This window comes from Polyodon spathula, chromosome 14 (assembly GCF_017654505.1).
Source record: "Polyodon spathula isolate WHYD16114869_AA chromosome 14, ASM1765450v1, whole genome shotgun sequence".
In the NCBI taxonomy this organism is placed as follows: Eukaryota; Metazoa; Chordata; class Actinopteri; order Acipenseriformes; family Polyodontidae; genus Polyodon; species Polyodon spathula.
The window spans coordinates 18862264-18879178 of NC_054547.1; the positions used below are offsets into that span (position 1 = coordinate 18862264).

At 38.7% G+C, this 16915-nt stretch overlaps 1 pseudogene; it reads right to left on the reverse strand.

The window, feature by feature from the left end:
* LOC121327136 overlaps positions 1 to 16915 on the reverse strand; it is a 131591-nt pseudogene that overhangs the window by 32521 nt on the left and 82155 nt on the right.

A 16915-nucleotide genomic window follows, 5' to 3' on the forward strand; every position in this document is an offset into this window, starting at 1 on the left:
ATCTGAAGAAGGAATTTGAAATTAAATTCGGATGGAAGGACATAGTAACTTGAAATGCAGCTTCTGGTCTTACTTGAACGCTCAAGGGACTTGTACTTGTTTTCTTCCAGGTCGTATGAAACCTTCTCTTTCGTTTCCAAGATATCTTCCTTTTCATCTTCCTCTTCTGATGCCGAGGTGCTGCAGCTGTTCCAGCTGGTGTTGTTGCTGTTGACTCTTTGTTTCTTTGGCGTCTGGCTGCTTTCAGGAATTATAGACAATGGCTGAAACAATGGAATTAAAGACACAATATATCAGTAATGGTGGCAGAATGATATGTTATGGAATGAACAAGAGGATTGTGAAGCAATATTTTGATTTCATGATCACAGCGCTGATGAGGTATTCATTCAACCCAGATAATACTGCACCACATTCGCCTGTTTATTGAACCCATAAATCCTCCAAACAGGAACACATTGATGGCAATACAGAATATAACTTTGTTATTCATTATACTTGCACTTCACTGGTCCAAAAAAACATTAATGCACTACTTGGAAACTCATTTCTGAATAGGAGAATCCACCCATTAATCAATAACGTAATCTTCAGCATTGTTTGTCTCTCTCTTGTGTTTTTTTTATGTTTGGCCCCCTCCTCCCCTGCCTCCACATCATAGCAGCCTTGTTTGGGGGGGGAAGGTGGACCGAGGCCACTTCTCTTGCTCATCCGGCATTCGTTAGTTAGTTTAAATCTTTTTTTTTTTAGATATCACATATTTTGATGGCATAGAGGCGGCTAACGAGCTCCAATGGACAAGGCCATGGGCCAAAAGTTGTCATATTGTGTATCTGTATGGGAATGTTTCCTTTAAATCAATAAATGATCATTCTACAGCAATTGTGGACTCACATTTCTGAAATGTGAAACAAAGCTCTATTTTCTTCAAATAATAGGTTTAAAAATAGTTTTAAGTATTTCAAGTCCCTCCTTCAGACACGAAAAGATGTGTTGACAAAACACTAATCCACTGTGTTTAAATCACTTCAGTGTATCAATTTCCACTCTTCATAATACACCCATGGAAGTGAGTATAACAGCTTTACACTCAGTCCAGCAAGGTTAGTGAAATCCGCTCAAACATTACAGAGTTGAAAGTGACAAGTGCAAATGAGTCTGAGTAAAGCAATCGCGATGGAGGAAGTACTTATCTTTTAAGAGGTTTAATATGTTTGAGAACTGCCTAGACAGCATTATTGTTGGAGTTAATTTTTTTTTTTGTTTTCCAGTTGAACGTTTGTTGGATATAAAAATTTAATTATTTCACAGAGACATCCCTTAGCTTTTAGAAGATAATTTTTAGACAGGCTACAAGTGGAATGGACAAACAAACAACACACCTTAAGCCCTTTTTGCCTGGTTGACTTTCCCATGATTTTTTCATCATCAATTAAGCACTGTTCCAGAAGTCTGAAATATCTCCTTCCTGTGATTGTGAATATGACAAGACGTGTTTCAGTACACATTGGAAATTATTCAGTAGCATTTTTTCAACTACTTTCTATTTTTCTTCTCATTATGTTAACTTAAAGGACATTTATATTTTACCCTTAATTTTTGCAATTGTCTGTTTCAATACTGACATTTTTATTTTATGTATGCTGAGCTCTCTCTAGTATTAGTGGATTTACTGGGAATGTCTTGTGAATGGTTGAATCATACTTTCATGACATCAATTGTAAAAGCCATCTTGTTGCAGGACACCTATATGAAGGCATTGTGAAGAAACCCCTGCAAAATGTACATTAAGCAGTCCAACAGCATATAAAAAAAAAAAACCCTATTGAAATCCATGCATATGCTGGCTATTGCATACAACCCAATGTTTTGTTTTTAACAAAACAACCACACACATGCACACTGTAATGCTATATTTTCTTCATGGTACGTTATAAAACTATATACTCAGCATTCAGTAAATCGTGGGTCTTAAAATGTATGCACAAGGATAGTGATGACAAATGTGTGGCTGAGTTTACAGAACTGACTTTTCTAAGCAGTGTGACGGCAGTGTGACTGGTTGGAAATCTCCCTCCCGACCTGTGAGGGTACTAAGTAGTGAAAGAGAAAGTCTTTGGACGGGCTGGCCTGACAGCTCATTTCCTGGGTTGGGAAGTTGGTCAGCCTGGAAGAAGACGAGACTCCGTTGCAGGAACGTATTGACCTGGAAGGTAAACGAGGTAGCAGCTGCAAGCAATAAAAGCAGCTGCAATCATTTACCAAGGGGTCATGCATGATAGCATATAGGGGCTGGAGAATCGTTAATCTTTTCCTTCATTTTGGTTACGAGATATAACCCGGAAGGACACGTGCAGTAACCTGTAAAAATATCGTGAGTGTTTGTTTGCTCGGCTTGTCTATAATTTTATTTGTGTTTTAAAGATGGCTTACACGTTCCAGAGCTGTCGCTAATGGCCAGCACTAAACCCAGGACAGCACTTCACCATTGTCACTCTATAAACTGTATTACCCATGACAAGCACTACAGCGCACACCCAGGACTGGTGACCCTGCTTGTATGTTGTGGGACAGATACCCAAGTTTATTGTTTTGGGCTGCTAACCCCTGTTACTGTCCTTCGTGTTTTACTCATCGCTGCTGTCACAGAGACGGCGTTGCGGTGACCCAGACCAGAAGGAAGCACAACCAGAACAGAGGTACGGTGCAGTGGCGCATGCGCCGTTTTATTAATTAACAAAAAAAACAATTAAACAGAATAAATCACGAACACAAAATAAATGCTAAGGTCCAGCTGGGCAGTAGCCTTCACAGATCCTTATTCTTTTTAAATCTCTCTCACCTCTCGCTCTCCCGTTCTCCACTTCTGAACACCCTCCCCAACATCAAGAGAGCTGCAGGTATTTATACAGGTGACCATCTCCCAATTAGCAAAAGATTAATCACTTAATTAATTCGGGAGATGGCCACCTTCTGTACGGGTTTTAATAAGGTGGATGGGGCTTCCCATCCACACTGCAAAACAAAACGCACGGCGGTTCGCCATCATTTATAAACAAATATATTTTTAAAACAATAACACAAAAATGCACGGCTGCGCCGTCATACAAAATAATAAACAAATACAAAATAACACAGGGGCGGAAGGGAAGACCCCGTTCTACAATAAACACTGTGCAGGGCTGTTCGTCCTGTTACAGCTGCATATAACCGGAGTTTATTATTTGGTTGCCAGACCTGGATTACAAAAATAAAATACCCTTTTCCATACCAGCAGAAGCAATGTGTTTTTCATTGAGTCGTCATCTGGATACCTGCCTTCATTCGTTTCAGTGGGTTATTCATTTCCTTTTGTAGTGAAGCCGCTCTCCCGGCAAGGAAGGTCTGAAAAGCAGTAGAAAGGAGACTTTCATACTTTTCCAGGAGCTGCTTGTCATCTGGAGGGTAGATGCCTCTTTTGAAGGAAAAAAGACTTAAATTTAGAATTCATATGCTTATTTTTCTCAGCAACAAAAAACCTGAAACTACTAAATAACCCACAGGTGCCAGATTTTACTTAGCAGAAATGTTATGAATCAATGATGTTTCCTCTTGTGTCACTGCTACTAACCCAGACATAAAACCTTGTCAAGGTCAAAATTGATTTGCCCCACTCTAATAACCATCTGATACGCTTCCAAAAATGTATTTGAATCCCGATGAAAGAGCGCACAGGGATCTCTAATAGGGATTTATTGTTGAGTATGTGAGTGGAGTGAGCCACTTCTGTATTATTCAGTATATAAAAGTACCAGCTTTTCAGTGTAGGGATTATTGTATTCATATGGAGTTAGTGTACATGCTTGAAGGCTACATATTTGGTGTCTGTTTGCAATCAATTGCTTGTTTCCAAGCAGATCATCCCCCAGTACCAGGAATAACCTCATTGAGGGTCTCGGGACATGATGGAGTCTGGATCAATAGTAATGCTGTTCTTTGACCATGGGCTTTTTACGTATTAATGTTAAGAAGACTGCATTAACTAAACCATTAAAAGATTATTTGATTACAATCAATGTTAAGAATAAGCATCTCATCTACTGCACGCAGCATAGCAACTGCGTCAGCAATGTATTAATGACATGTATTCAACTGGCCAGTTCAAATAGAAAACTTATCCAAATGTCAAGGGATGCTTTCAACATGGTATGGAAGTGGGGGGTCTGTTTTTTCAACTGTAAAGTATACAAAATGGATCTGTTCCCTCAACTAAAATCTTTATTAGACATGCCAGTGACTAGGCACAGAGTGCAGCAGCTTTTACTGGCACAGCTCCACTGTACATGTTTATTTACAAAGTTGATTGGAAATCACTTTTGTGTAAAGAGAAACAATATATGTGAGGAACAGACCACAAAAAACTGTGTTATCACCCAAAGTGGCTTAAACCGATGTTTCAGCTGTTTGGGATCTGACAGAAATCTGACCAGCTAATTGATTGGGTAGAGATGCCCATGTTAACTACAGGAACAAAATGTTGACAGCTTACACATCACTCTTCCATTACATTTTTTCACAGCTACTCAGCCTAAGGATGAGGGAAATCCACAAAGACAAAACACCCAGGTAATACAAAACAACCCAGCAATTTAATTTAAACACTCAAACTGGTATTTTGTTTGTTAGTTGTATGACATTATCAGGTGTTTTTCTTTTTTAAGGTGTGTAAATGCCATTTCCCAGGCCAAGCAGGGAGAATGGATGAGATGGGAGAGTGTGGAATAAGGCAAGATCGGCTGGCAATGGCAATGGACAATGGAACAGAGCGGGATTAGTTTCCTCATCAGATCAGCATATGATGTTCTCTCATCACCACAGAACATAAACCTTTGGGTGGGTGAGGATCCCTCATGTCCTTTGTGTTCATTACCTGCAACAGTAAGGAACATTTTGACAGAATGTAAGGTGGGTCTTAGCCAAGGACTGTTTACTTGGCGCAGTGACCAAGTGGTGCGATGTTTGGCCTTAGCATTTGAAGACAAGCGTAACCTGACCAATAAGTTGCCACCAGTTCCATCAAAGCATTACACACAAAAGACAATATTCCTCCATCCAGGAGAGCAACCACCAAGAAAAGATGTTAAAATCAAGCCTCGCTCAGGACAATTGGAAGCTTCTAGAGACTGGAAGATGCTGGCAGATATTGGTCAACGGCTTATTTTTCCAACTGAGATTGCCACCACTAACCTTCGACCAGACATTGTCTTGTGGTCTGGATCATCACGCCTTGTTCATCTAGTAGAGTTAACAGTGCCATGGGAAGATGCTGTGGATGAGGAGTATGAGAGGAAGAAACTTCGGTATGCTCAACTAGAAGCAGAACAGCGAGGATGGAGAGTTTGAGTTTACCCAGTGGAGATAGGTTGTCAAGGATTTGTGGCACACTCTACAACACGCTTTCTCAGAGACGTCGGGTTCAGTGGCCAAGAGTTGCATCACACAGTGAAGAACTTATTTGAAGCATCAGAAAGGAGCAGCAACTGGCTGTGGTTGAGACGGAAAGATTCTGTATAGGTATCTCAAGCACAATAGAAAGAAAGCAATGCTGATGTACAGGTAAGTAGACTGGGCTGAGCTGAGTGTGGGATGGAGGGGGGTGATAATGGGATGCCAGAATCACTGTTGAGCTCTCTTGAGGTGTCGTGGGCTAGTCAACAAAACACCGAGGATGGAAGATGCCCGCTTGAAGACCCCAGAGATGTACCCTACTTAGCTCAATCCAGACGGTTGTCATGCTGATACGCTGGGAAGACCGCACTGGGTTGATCCCTGGAGACAGCATTATAGCCGTTGTGTGTGCTGATGCGCTGGGGAGGCAAAATGAGCTGATCCCTGGAGCCAGCATTACACTTCAGCAATCAACACCAGACAGAAGGATATCTATATCATCAGATGGAAAACAATGCAAATGGATGGAGATGCAGATGGATCACACTAGTTTACTGCAAAGCAAGTTGGTGCTTATCTTGGCGAGAGCCGAGTTCAAATCAGCATGAAGTTCAACATCTACTCTCATGTAATGGAAATCAATCACACATTCTAAATTGATCAAAGAGATTTCTATTCAGGAATGGTTTGACACAAAACATTTTTACCATTTTTGGTATCTGTAGCTCTGCATGCCTGCTCTCCATGTGTAAGTCTTGGAGGAATGCCTGTGTACCAGCAGCATCCGAGAAGAACTGAACACAGTAATGAGCATCTATTTTACTGAAGAACATATGCTACAGTTTTGTTGAGCACAAAAAAGTCCATGGGAATTATCCCTTTGTAATGAACTGAAGAATAAAATACCTACAATTGGCTCTCTTCCTGGCTGTACACAAAGCAGAAAACATAGGATGACATTACAGTTTATGTAACAGGCCCCTGGAATGCCAAACTAAAGCTACTTTATACGCCACCCTAAAAGGTTCAGTTATGCCTGCCTTATTGTATACTTCAGGAAACTCGTACCAGTTCCTCTCTTCTTCGCTCCAGTGTGTGGCGCTGTTTCTCCCTCTCTGAGGAACACAGCGACAGCCTCTTCATGGATCCACATCCATAAAGCCTCTTCTGTGCCTCAGCTTTCTGCTGGGCTATATTTCTTTTTTAATCACTGGCTCTAAAACAGACAGCAAGAACACAAACAGTTTACAGTTTGTAAGCGATTCCAACTGATGAAAAGTTGCAGCAATCACAACAGGTCCCACATGTGAAGTTTAAACTTATAACACACACGCAATTTCAATTTAAAAATCTGTATCTGGTATCATCCCAGACTCTCAGTTTGCAAGCCTAAGCTTTATGTTATGCTTGTACTTCCTGTGTCATTTCACCTCAGCAGTGGGGTCACAGAGTCTCTCTGTCTGCAAAGTATGAAGACCCTCCCACATATATATAGTGGGACAAAGCCCTTGCCAAAAATGCTTCTTATTAGAGGTTCATATATGGAACAATTTGAGGAAATATGTGGCCCATTTCTCCTCATGATTAACAATTAGTTAATGGAATATATGTAGTGAATGTTAAATGTAAATTAAACAGTCTGGAAGGGGAGGGGGATTAGGGGAGGGTGGATACAAAATACAATTCAGATGTATTTGACACAGTAAAATGTGCATAGAAAAAAAGACATATATGTTTTATTTATTTATTTATGGTTAATAGGACGGACATGTAACAGTGTTGTGCATATACTGTATTCACAATCCGTACATAAAATGATCAATAAAAATCACAATAAACAAGTATATCCTTCATTTAAAGGAAACAGATGGTTGGTTAATAACAGGAAGTAAGACAATGAAGGGGTTGAACAGGACATCACATTTCTGATGTGAAATGTCTGAAGTAAACACTTTTAAATATTCCTCTCATGTACAGTAAATGATAATATACAACTACAAAAGGGGTTTATAGTTTTAAAAAAAACAAACTTTCTTATCTGTCTTATCAATCCACACAACTGGGCAACACTATACAATATGTTTGCTGAATGAATGCTTTTGATAATGAGAAGCCCAAACCATAATGAGACCAGGAGGCATTGAGAAGTACCTGATGTTTAGCAGCCTCAGGGCATCGAGGAGAACTCCCTTCTTCACATCATAATCGATTTTCTGGTCCGTGCCAAAACTTGGAGCACAATTAATTTAGAATAAAATAAAAATAGAAATATGTGCTGTATACTATAATTATCTTAATATGAAAGACTGGTATTGTAGTACTGTAATACAAATAAGCACTTTATATAGCATGTTTGTACCACAGGAACAAACATCTACCTCTCACCTACGTCTAATGCATCAAGAATCTCAGTAAGGTTTAGGGCTCCATTATAAGTGGTTATACAATATATGTAATAATATAAAATAACATGCTTGTATACTATGTTGCAAAAAAAAACAAAAAAAAAACACATGTATTTCCATTCACTTTTACTATTTCAAATCATAGTTTATAACTGTATCTCAAAATGAATAACGTGTTTATAGTTGTGTATTACCAAATGTTTCTATTGAACAAAAACAGATTAGCACATATGATTTGGCATGTGATAATTGTAAACAAATGCAGGTAGATTCTCTGGGTTTCAGTCACGCACGACAGATCGATTTGTTTATTCGGACCAAAAGAAGGCAGGGACAGCTGAAAGTTATTGACGTCTAGTAGATTTTAATTGGTATCTGCACCATTACTGCAGCTTATCATTTTGTTTGCTCCAGCAGTACAATGCTAAACAAATCAACGCACTGCCATTGCAAGCGTTGATCTCCCAGCCTCTCCCCAATCAAGCCATTTTTTGTAACACCTAGCTGGTTCAGCCTGCCTTAACAACAAGGGGCAACACCTATTACTGACTGGAAGTGTGACTTTCCGAAAACACCACTCCCAGTAAGAGGTACTTCTGAGCTGTAGTTTTGAGCGACATCATGAAAATGAATACTTTCATCTGTTATCTACCACAATAAAGAACACATTTCATATTCTGTTTAAAAAAAAAAAAAAGCATACCAATGTGTGGTATATTAATATATTGTCATTAAAGTGTCAACACTGATCCTGGGGGTGCAGGGGGCTCATCTGTCCCATCCAGGGTGCGATTTGTCAAATTTCCATTGGGGGGGATAAAATAGACAAACAACAAAATATCATGGCAAGCCTTGACACATCTGTAGTACACAATTTAAACAGTTAAGAGAATCACTAAGATACTTATTTAACACACTAAAAAATATTTACAAATCACACATTTGTCAGATCTGCCATCATGCTGGATAAATGCAGTTATTATTATTTTTATGGATACGGTATCAACAGGTAATTACAAAAACTACCTATGTTTACAGCAACTAAAATAATGTTAAAACACACTCATGACAAGTATTTGTATTGTTGTATATAACCTTGTTGATAACTACAGAGTGTAACAGTAAATGGAACATAAAACACCGCCCACTCGATATATCGCAGGTGTCCAATATAAATCTTCTTGTGAGGCGAGAGTGTATTAAATGGAATGTCCAGACAGTAATTTATGTGTACAGAAATAAAATAATTTATTTTTATTTTCTATACACAACAAAAGGATTAAATAACAAACGAAAAACAAAATGGTGTGAGGAAAGGAGTGCAGGGGTGGAATCCAAAACAAACTGTGATGACTCGTCTTTAATTTGTCTTCGTGGTGACCATACATAAACAAAAAAAAGACAAAAGAAATGTTAGTGTTTCAAAAATTCCCGCTGCACAAAACCAGACTCTCCCTCTACCCGTTACTCCTCCTACTTTACTTTCGGACCAACCCCGAACACAGTAGTACGTTCCCTTTAGTATGTAATGTCCCGCCTCTGTAGTCAGTGGAACACCAATCCCCAACCGACACGTGTCCTTCTCCTTCACTTGACTCCAGTGGCTGGAATTTACATACTCGTACTTCCGCCCCTCACCAAGGTGCCGCCCCTCAAAAGATGACTTTTGCCATGGTCACGAGATCTTGGTAAGGGAAGTCCCGAGTTGGTTTGATGCCATCTACTGTCGGGAGGCTGAATCACAGACCGAAAACCCTTTGACTCATCACACTTCTATATATAGAGGGCCGTGATATAGCGAGAGACCTACAGAAAAACAAATAGGCTAACAAATACTGTACAACCACTCCCTCGTTTTATCGGGGGCATCAGTACACTATAAATCCTCTATGCAACCTGCTCATTTTTTGTATAAAAAGCAGCACGCCATTTTAATTTGTACAGCAGAGGGTAATTGCTTCTTATCAACTTCAGTCTCCAATTAATTTCATGAGTCTTCCTCTCCTTTTTCAAATCCACAAAACCGCTGCATTGAAAGAATCCATTCCCAACATAGGTGGCTTGTTGCTAGGGAGCTGACGTCACTGCCTTGTGGCTTTTGCTAGTGCATTGCTGCCACACATGAACACCTCGTTGGCTAAAATAAAAACTGCTTCAGCAAGTAGATATTTAATTTGCTTTGTTTTATTGTGCAATACGTGCATATATGATAACAGTATGATATTAATGCTTTGTTTTTAATTGTTTTCTATATTGTTGTTTGTGATGAGCAGTACAAAATAAAACAAACAGAAATTCTAGGTGCCTATGTATATTTCAGCTAAGGCATGCGCAATTAGACAATAAAAATGGGGAGCCAACTCCAGGACCGGGATATATATGAATCCGCAGTATAGCGAGGGGCAATATAACGAGGGGTGAGTGTACAACATAACTATTTAACATCTTAATCTGCAGAAGTTAACTGTTGTTAATCTTGGCCTTTTTTCCACTCTGCTCAGCAGGTGACTTGGTGGATAACTTGCCAGGTAAAAGTTCCAGTCTTTGGCTCTGGGGCAGTTTAAAAAAAGCTACTAGTGTCCTGTCTTAATTTCTTTTTTTCTTTGAAATACAACCCATGAATGATGTCAACGTAGTTTATTTTCATTTGTTACTTTGACTTGCTACAGTGACGGATGAGTGGACTCAGAGCCTGATCCACTTTATACAGCTGTACCTCAAGATCTGGCTCCAGTGAAACAAACTCCACACCTTACGCTTTTTTTTACCATGTTAATACAATATGCTGCTCATCTCACAGTATGAAGTGCTTAGACTGAGGATCTTTTGAAGTCAGTTTGCATAAAAATGATGCAGCAAACATTTACAATTTAAAATATGTTTAAAAGTTCCCAATAAATCATGGTAAATTCAAAATCTTTTATCAGGCGGGATAAATTTATCCACCCCGGGGCCGACAACTGAAAGAGCAGTCCCAGGGATAAACAAAACTTCCCCACCCCACCCCCATCAAATCGAACCCTGGTGCCAACATTCAAGTTTAAATATTAAACTGATAGATACAGAAGAATCTAATGTGAATTTAGGGATGGGCTGAACCTTGCACTGAGTTGCTCTACTCCAGGAGAAACTGAATTAACCTTAGAAAGGCTGCTTTGTGTTTCCGTATAACCCTACAGGCACCTGCAAGTCCTAACCCATAATGAGAAGGTGCCACTTCATTGTCGACCCTGTGAACAGATCTCCAAATTAACTGTTAAAAGCTCCAGAGAATCCTGCAGTCTGATGCTGCCACCTTCCTACCAATTACAGCACAGCAATTTCATCTGTGACTGGAACAGAAACCTCTGCCCTGTTTCAACAGAGAGCACTGATAATATCCCTTGTCACCTATTATGGCCATAAATGATCAGTGATGTATGAAACACACAGGCTTTGTAACACAGTGGTCGTGTGAGCAGCATGAGCGTGCACAGAAAATGACAAGAGTTCCAATTTGTATCTATATCACAGGCCCAGGGAAAGATCGACTGAGTGCAATCTGTCATTAGCTAGAGTGGAATGGAAACTAACATTTGTCAGGAACAGGCATGCCACTGGGCTGGTAATAGATAAAAGCAAAATTGACAAATTCATCTTTTTTTGTTCCTGATTGACAAGGAACTGTCAAACATGAAGCATTTGGTACAGAACAGGGACAAAACTTAGCTGACCTTTATTAGGCTGCAAAGTACCATAAAGTGTTTACATGAAGGTCAGCCATTAACAAAGATATATTAATTTACCATATATACAGGGGCTTGCAAAAGTATTCAGACCCCTAACCAATTTTCTCATATTACCGAATTACAAATGGTACATTGAAATGTCGTTCTGTTTGAAATTTTATTTTTAAACACTGAAACTCAGAATCAATAATTGTAGGTTGACATTGGTTTTATGTTGGGAAATATTTTTAATAAAAATAAAAAACTGAAATATCTTGCTTGCTTAAGTATTCAACCCCTGTGCTGTGGAAGCTCCCAGTTTGCACAGATGAAAGAAATTGCCCTAACGAGGACACAATTACCTTAGCATTGGCCTCCACCTGTGAACCATTAAAGTTCCTGTCACATTTTCTAGATAAAAACCCCATTGTTGAAGGATCATTGGTAAGGCTGTGAATCTGAAGGAAAATGAAGACCAAAGAGCATTCTACAGAAGTTAGAGATAAAGAAATACAAATGCATAGATTAGGGAAAGGGTACAAAATAATATCCAGGTGTTTGGATATCCCAGTGAGCACAGTTGGATCAATAATCAGGAAGTGGCAGCTGCATCACAACACCCAGGCACTGCTAAGAAAAGACCGTCCCTCAAAACTCAGCGCTCAAAGAAGGAGACTTGTGAGAGAAGCCACAGAGAGGCCAACAATCACTTTGAAGGAGCTACAGAGTTCAGTGGCTGGGAGTGGAGTAATGGTGCACCAGTCAACCATATCAAGAGCTCTGCATAACACTGGCCTGTATGGGAGGGTGGCAAGAAAGAAGCCATTACTCAAAAAGTACCATCTGAAAGCACTTCTGGAGTTTGCCAGAATGCATCTGACCCAGCTGTGATGTGGGAAAAGGTTTTGTGGTCAGTTGAGACCAAGATAGAGCTTTTTGGCCAAAACTCAAAGAGCTATGTGTGGCGCAAACCTAACACTGCCCATGCCTCAAGATACACCATCCCTAGAGTGAAGTATGGTGGTGGTAGCATCATGCTGTGGGGATGCTTCTCATCAGCAGGGACTGGGCATCTTGTTACAATTGAAGGAAGAATGGATGGAGCAAAATACAGGAAAATACTGCAAGAGAATCTGCTTCAGTCCGCTAAAAAAACTGAAGCTTGGACAATGATCCCAAGCTCAAGGCCAAAGCAACATTGGAGTGGCTCAAGAACATTAAAAGTGAATGTCCTACAGTGGCCCAGTCAAAGTCTTGATCTTGAGAATCTGTGGCACTATTTGAAAATTGCGGTCCACAAGCGTAGTCCAACCAACCTGAACAACCTGGAGCAAATCTGTCAAGAAGAATGGCCCAAAATCAGTCCGACACTGTGTGCAAAGCTAGTACATACTTACCCCAAAAGACTTAAAGCTGTTATTGCAGCGAAAGGTGGCTCTACCAAATATTAATGTGTGGGGGCTGAATACTTATGCAAGCAATATATTTCAGTTTTTTTTATTTTTCTTAAAAATATTTCCCAACCTAAAACCAGTGTCACCTTACAATAATTGATTTTGAGTTTAAGTTTTTTAAAATAAAATATCGAACAGAATGAAATTTCAATGTTCCATTTGTAATTCAGTAATATGAGAGAATTGGTCAGGGGTCTAAATACTTTTGCAAGCCACTGTATATGACCATAATTTCTATTGAAACTTTTCTGTACAAGGCATACTCCCTCATCTGCTTCATTTACCAGAATTTAGCATTATTATCATTATGACTTTAAGGATGCATATGTTTAATTATACTTATTGCTATTTAAGAACCAGGATAAGTATATTGAAATGTGGATTGCGTTTATGTTTACGGAACAAAGATAATCTCTTTCTGTACAGGTTAAGGTGCATGTTGACCTGCTTTAAGACTGTTGTGGCTCCCATTATGCTGAACCCCACTAACTTAACAGGACCAAAAATAACTGCCAGACTGCCAAATACCCCCTTTTATATGTGTAATATTCATTTTGTGATGCCCTTTTCATTTCTAATTTGAATGGCTTCTAATTTCGCAATATATTGTATACTACACAACCCAACAATGAGTCCTTTAATACGAGTTTCATTGGCCCTTGCGATGTTTGTTCTGAAGTTGCACGATAAGAATTCCTTAAGCATTCCTTAGTTTGTCTCAGTTGGATGAAAATTCCTTGAATTTGATGCGTTTTGACCCATGGAACGATGTTACTCGTACCAAACTGGCCTACCCACTCCAGGCATTCCATGTTTAGAACGCAGATTTCCAAAATCCAGAACACTATAGTGCAATGACGGTATGACAACATCACAAATCTAGAAAGAGAACGTTCCAATCTGGGTGCCAAAAGTCGTTGTAGACATAGCCAATGTCCATCGAATCCTACATGTCATGTGATGCTAAAGAACAGACTGAAGACTGAAGTTGTTGTAAAGATGGCGCTCATATTAAAACACTCCAATTCAAAAGTATGAAAAATTAACTTACGGCCAAAATTGCACAATTGGATCTACATAGGATTTGATATACATGGTAGCTCCATTAAAAATGAAAAATGCCATCTTATTCCTTAGACCCTTCTCCTTTATGATGTCTAACCTTCGACATTTCATGAAAAAAAAAAGTGGCAGCAGCTATCAGAAGATTTGCAATAACTACTGTATGTTACATTTCACCAGCACTTTTAGAAAGCCAGCATACACATGGGCAATTTGATTGATCCAAGATTGAGGAATGCCCATACATACTCATGTATGACAACTGACAACTAGAATAATTATTTTTGTTAAATATAATGAATAACAAAAGAAATCTGAATTAATGTTTATAAAAGGAATAGGACCCTTCAAACATAATTAACAAAAAGTGCATTAGACTGTAACTAATATTGTTGCTCTGTGTAATCCTGGTTATACCTAAGTGTCTGTCTCATTTTTCATTGTGATTTGTTGCACTGTCAATTTGTCAACCTGAAAGGAATTAAACTGGCAGCATACCAAACATTTTCTCATTGTGGAAGAGAAGCCAGTTTTGAGACTAATGAACCCCAGAAGCCTTTAAAACTCTGTAGTGATTTCCTTACGTGCCGCTGGCAGGGGCTTAAAGGGTTTGCCTACAAGAAGTATTTAATAATACTTAAGATGAAAGTTTAGTTTTAAATTATATCTAAATCCTCAGTTCTAAAACAACAATACGCAAATACCTGGATAATACTTTGATTACCATTTTATAAGATTATCAAGGGTCCTACTGTCACTGTGTTTCTAATTACAGATATGTTGTTTAAAGGAAACCTGCATGACCTTGCAATATTTTCAATAACCGCTTGTTCCTGGCAGGCAGTAGGACACCTTTTATACAATCCTGACCGCCAAATGTATTAACCATTTGGTTTCAATTTATTTTAAAGTATTTCGCAGCGCCCTAACAATCTCAATTATTTCTCTTAACATAGTAGTACAACCAGCATGTTTATAAATTAAATAATATATTTCAGGGAAGGAAATGAAGGGGGAGGGGAGAGGCAAGGAAATACTATAGCAGTTATGTTTATTAACCTCTTTGATGGTAGGGCAAGAAAATTCAATTTGGGGACTACAGTCATACATCAATGGATTAGTTAATGGATAAAGAGATGGATTAACTTAATGCTGTACAATCTTGTATGTCATAAGTTCTGCTATGTGAAGTCCTATCAGCTGCAAATACAGTTTATATTCTAATAAACAAATGAATAGAAATGTAACAGATTACCATGGTATGTTTGCAGTTCAGTTTTATTATGCTTTTCCCATGGTTATACGATGCATTTACCATAGTTTACATTGGCTTCTCATATTTATTAATATGCCTTACTATACCTTCCTATTCTTTACCATGCAAAATGACACTTTGCTACTATGGTCAACTTTTATAAGGGTAATTCGTGTGAAGTGCAGTGCATTTACAATGCAGTTTAGTTAATTATTTATTTACATTTTTTTTTAAATGACACCATGTCATCAGCATTGAGAAAATTACAGGCAAAAACACATGACTGAGTGCAACAGAGCTACAAGTTCCAATTTCAGTCATCAATATTTTTTTTTTTTTTTTTTTTTTTTTTTTTTTTGTCTTGTTACATTCATTGTGGCGAATTCCCACGCGAGAATTCAATACTCTTCTCTTTCAATATCCTGTGAAGGCTGCCGTCGGGTTTCGATCCTGGGGGTTGAAATCAGCCATTTAGTGAGTCAGTTGACAGGTTAACCCGACATAAGAAAACCCTCGAACTCGTTCCAGTATACTGAGAAAGCATACGATATCTGGACCCTGAGAGCTAACAGGACCGTATCCAGAAAGCTCTTGAAGAATTATTCAGCAGCACCCAAAGGGTTTGGACACACAACAGTCTAGTAGCTGTTCTCTGCTCCTCTCTGTAATATTGAGACCCAAACTGAACACATTATCCATACAACCTTATCATATCACATAGTTCATTTACACCTTTTACTATAAATGCTAGCATTCTGTTCTCTTTTTTAATTGCCTCCCCATATTGGTGAGTCTACAACAGTACAACATTTTTTTTTTTTGTTGCAGGATGATTCCAGTTCTGTACCACTTCAAATCCATACCTGCACAAAATATGGGTTTTTAAACTATAAATGTATGCTCAGTCCAAAAAGACAACGTTTCTGTGACCATCTTTAGATCTGCCACTGAAATGAATCCGTGTTTTGTATAAACTTTCCATGTACATAGTTTTTGACAGTTGTGTTACATTAAATGCTGTTATCTGCCTGATTTATTGGAATGAAGCCCTTTTAAATGTGTGTAAAACACAACTACGGTTTTCAAGTTGTTCTTGAAATGCCCTCGTTCCTGTGTAAAACAGAGCTCTGTTGAAAGCTAATATTTCACACTGAAAGAATGAACCAAACGATAACCAGGGAGGTCCTGCCATCTTGAGGCAAAATACAGAACTGCAGCATTTCAGTTGCTAAACAGACGCTGTTTTTCACATATGTATGTCCTTTTAATACTTACCAGCAGACACAAGCACAATGTGTAGCACAATGCAAAGAAGCATATAAAATATGTACAATTTCTTAAACAAATGCATTAAAAACAAGTATATACTGTAAATAAAAAGTGAAAAAGTAGATAACCATGACTTACACTGTATGTACATATAAGTGGGACGGATTGACAGGTTCGTCCATAAAAACCCAGACTCCAGACCTATTAATAACTTGCGCTAAAGAAAGTCCTAACCAAGTTCCATAACAATTGGATAATATGTTCCTATCCTTAGTTTAGTTTAGTTATGTGCTTCCCCAGTGAGTAATATTGAAAGTACAGTCTACAGTATAGAAA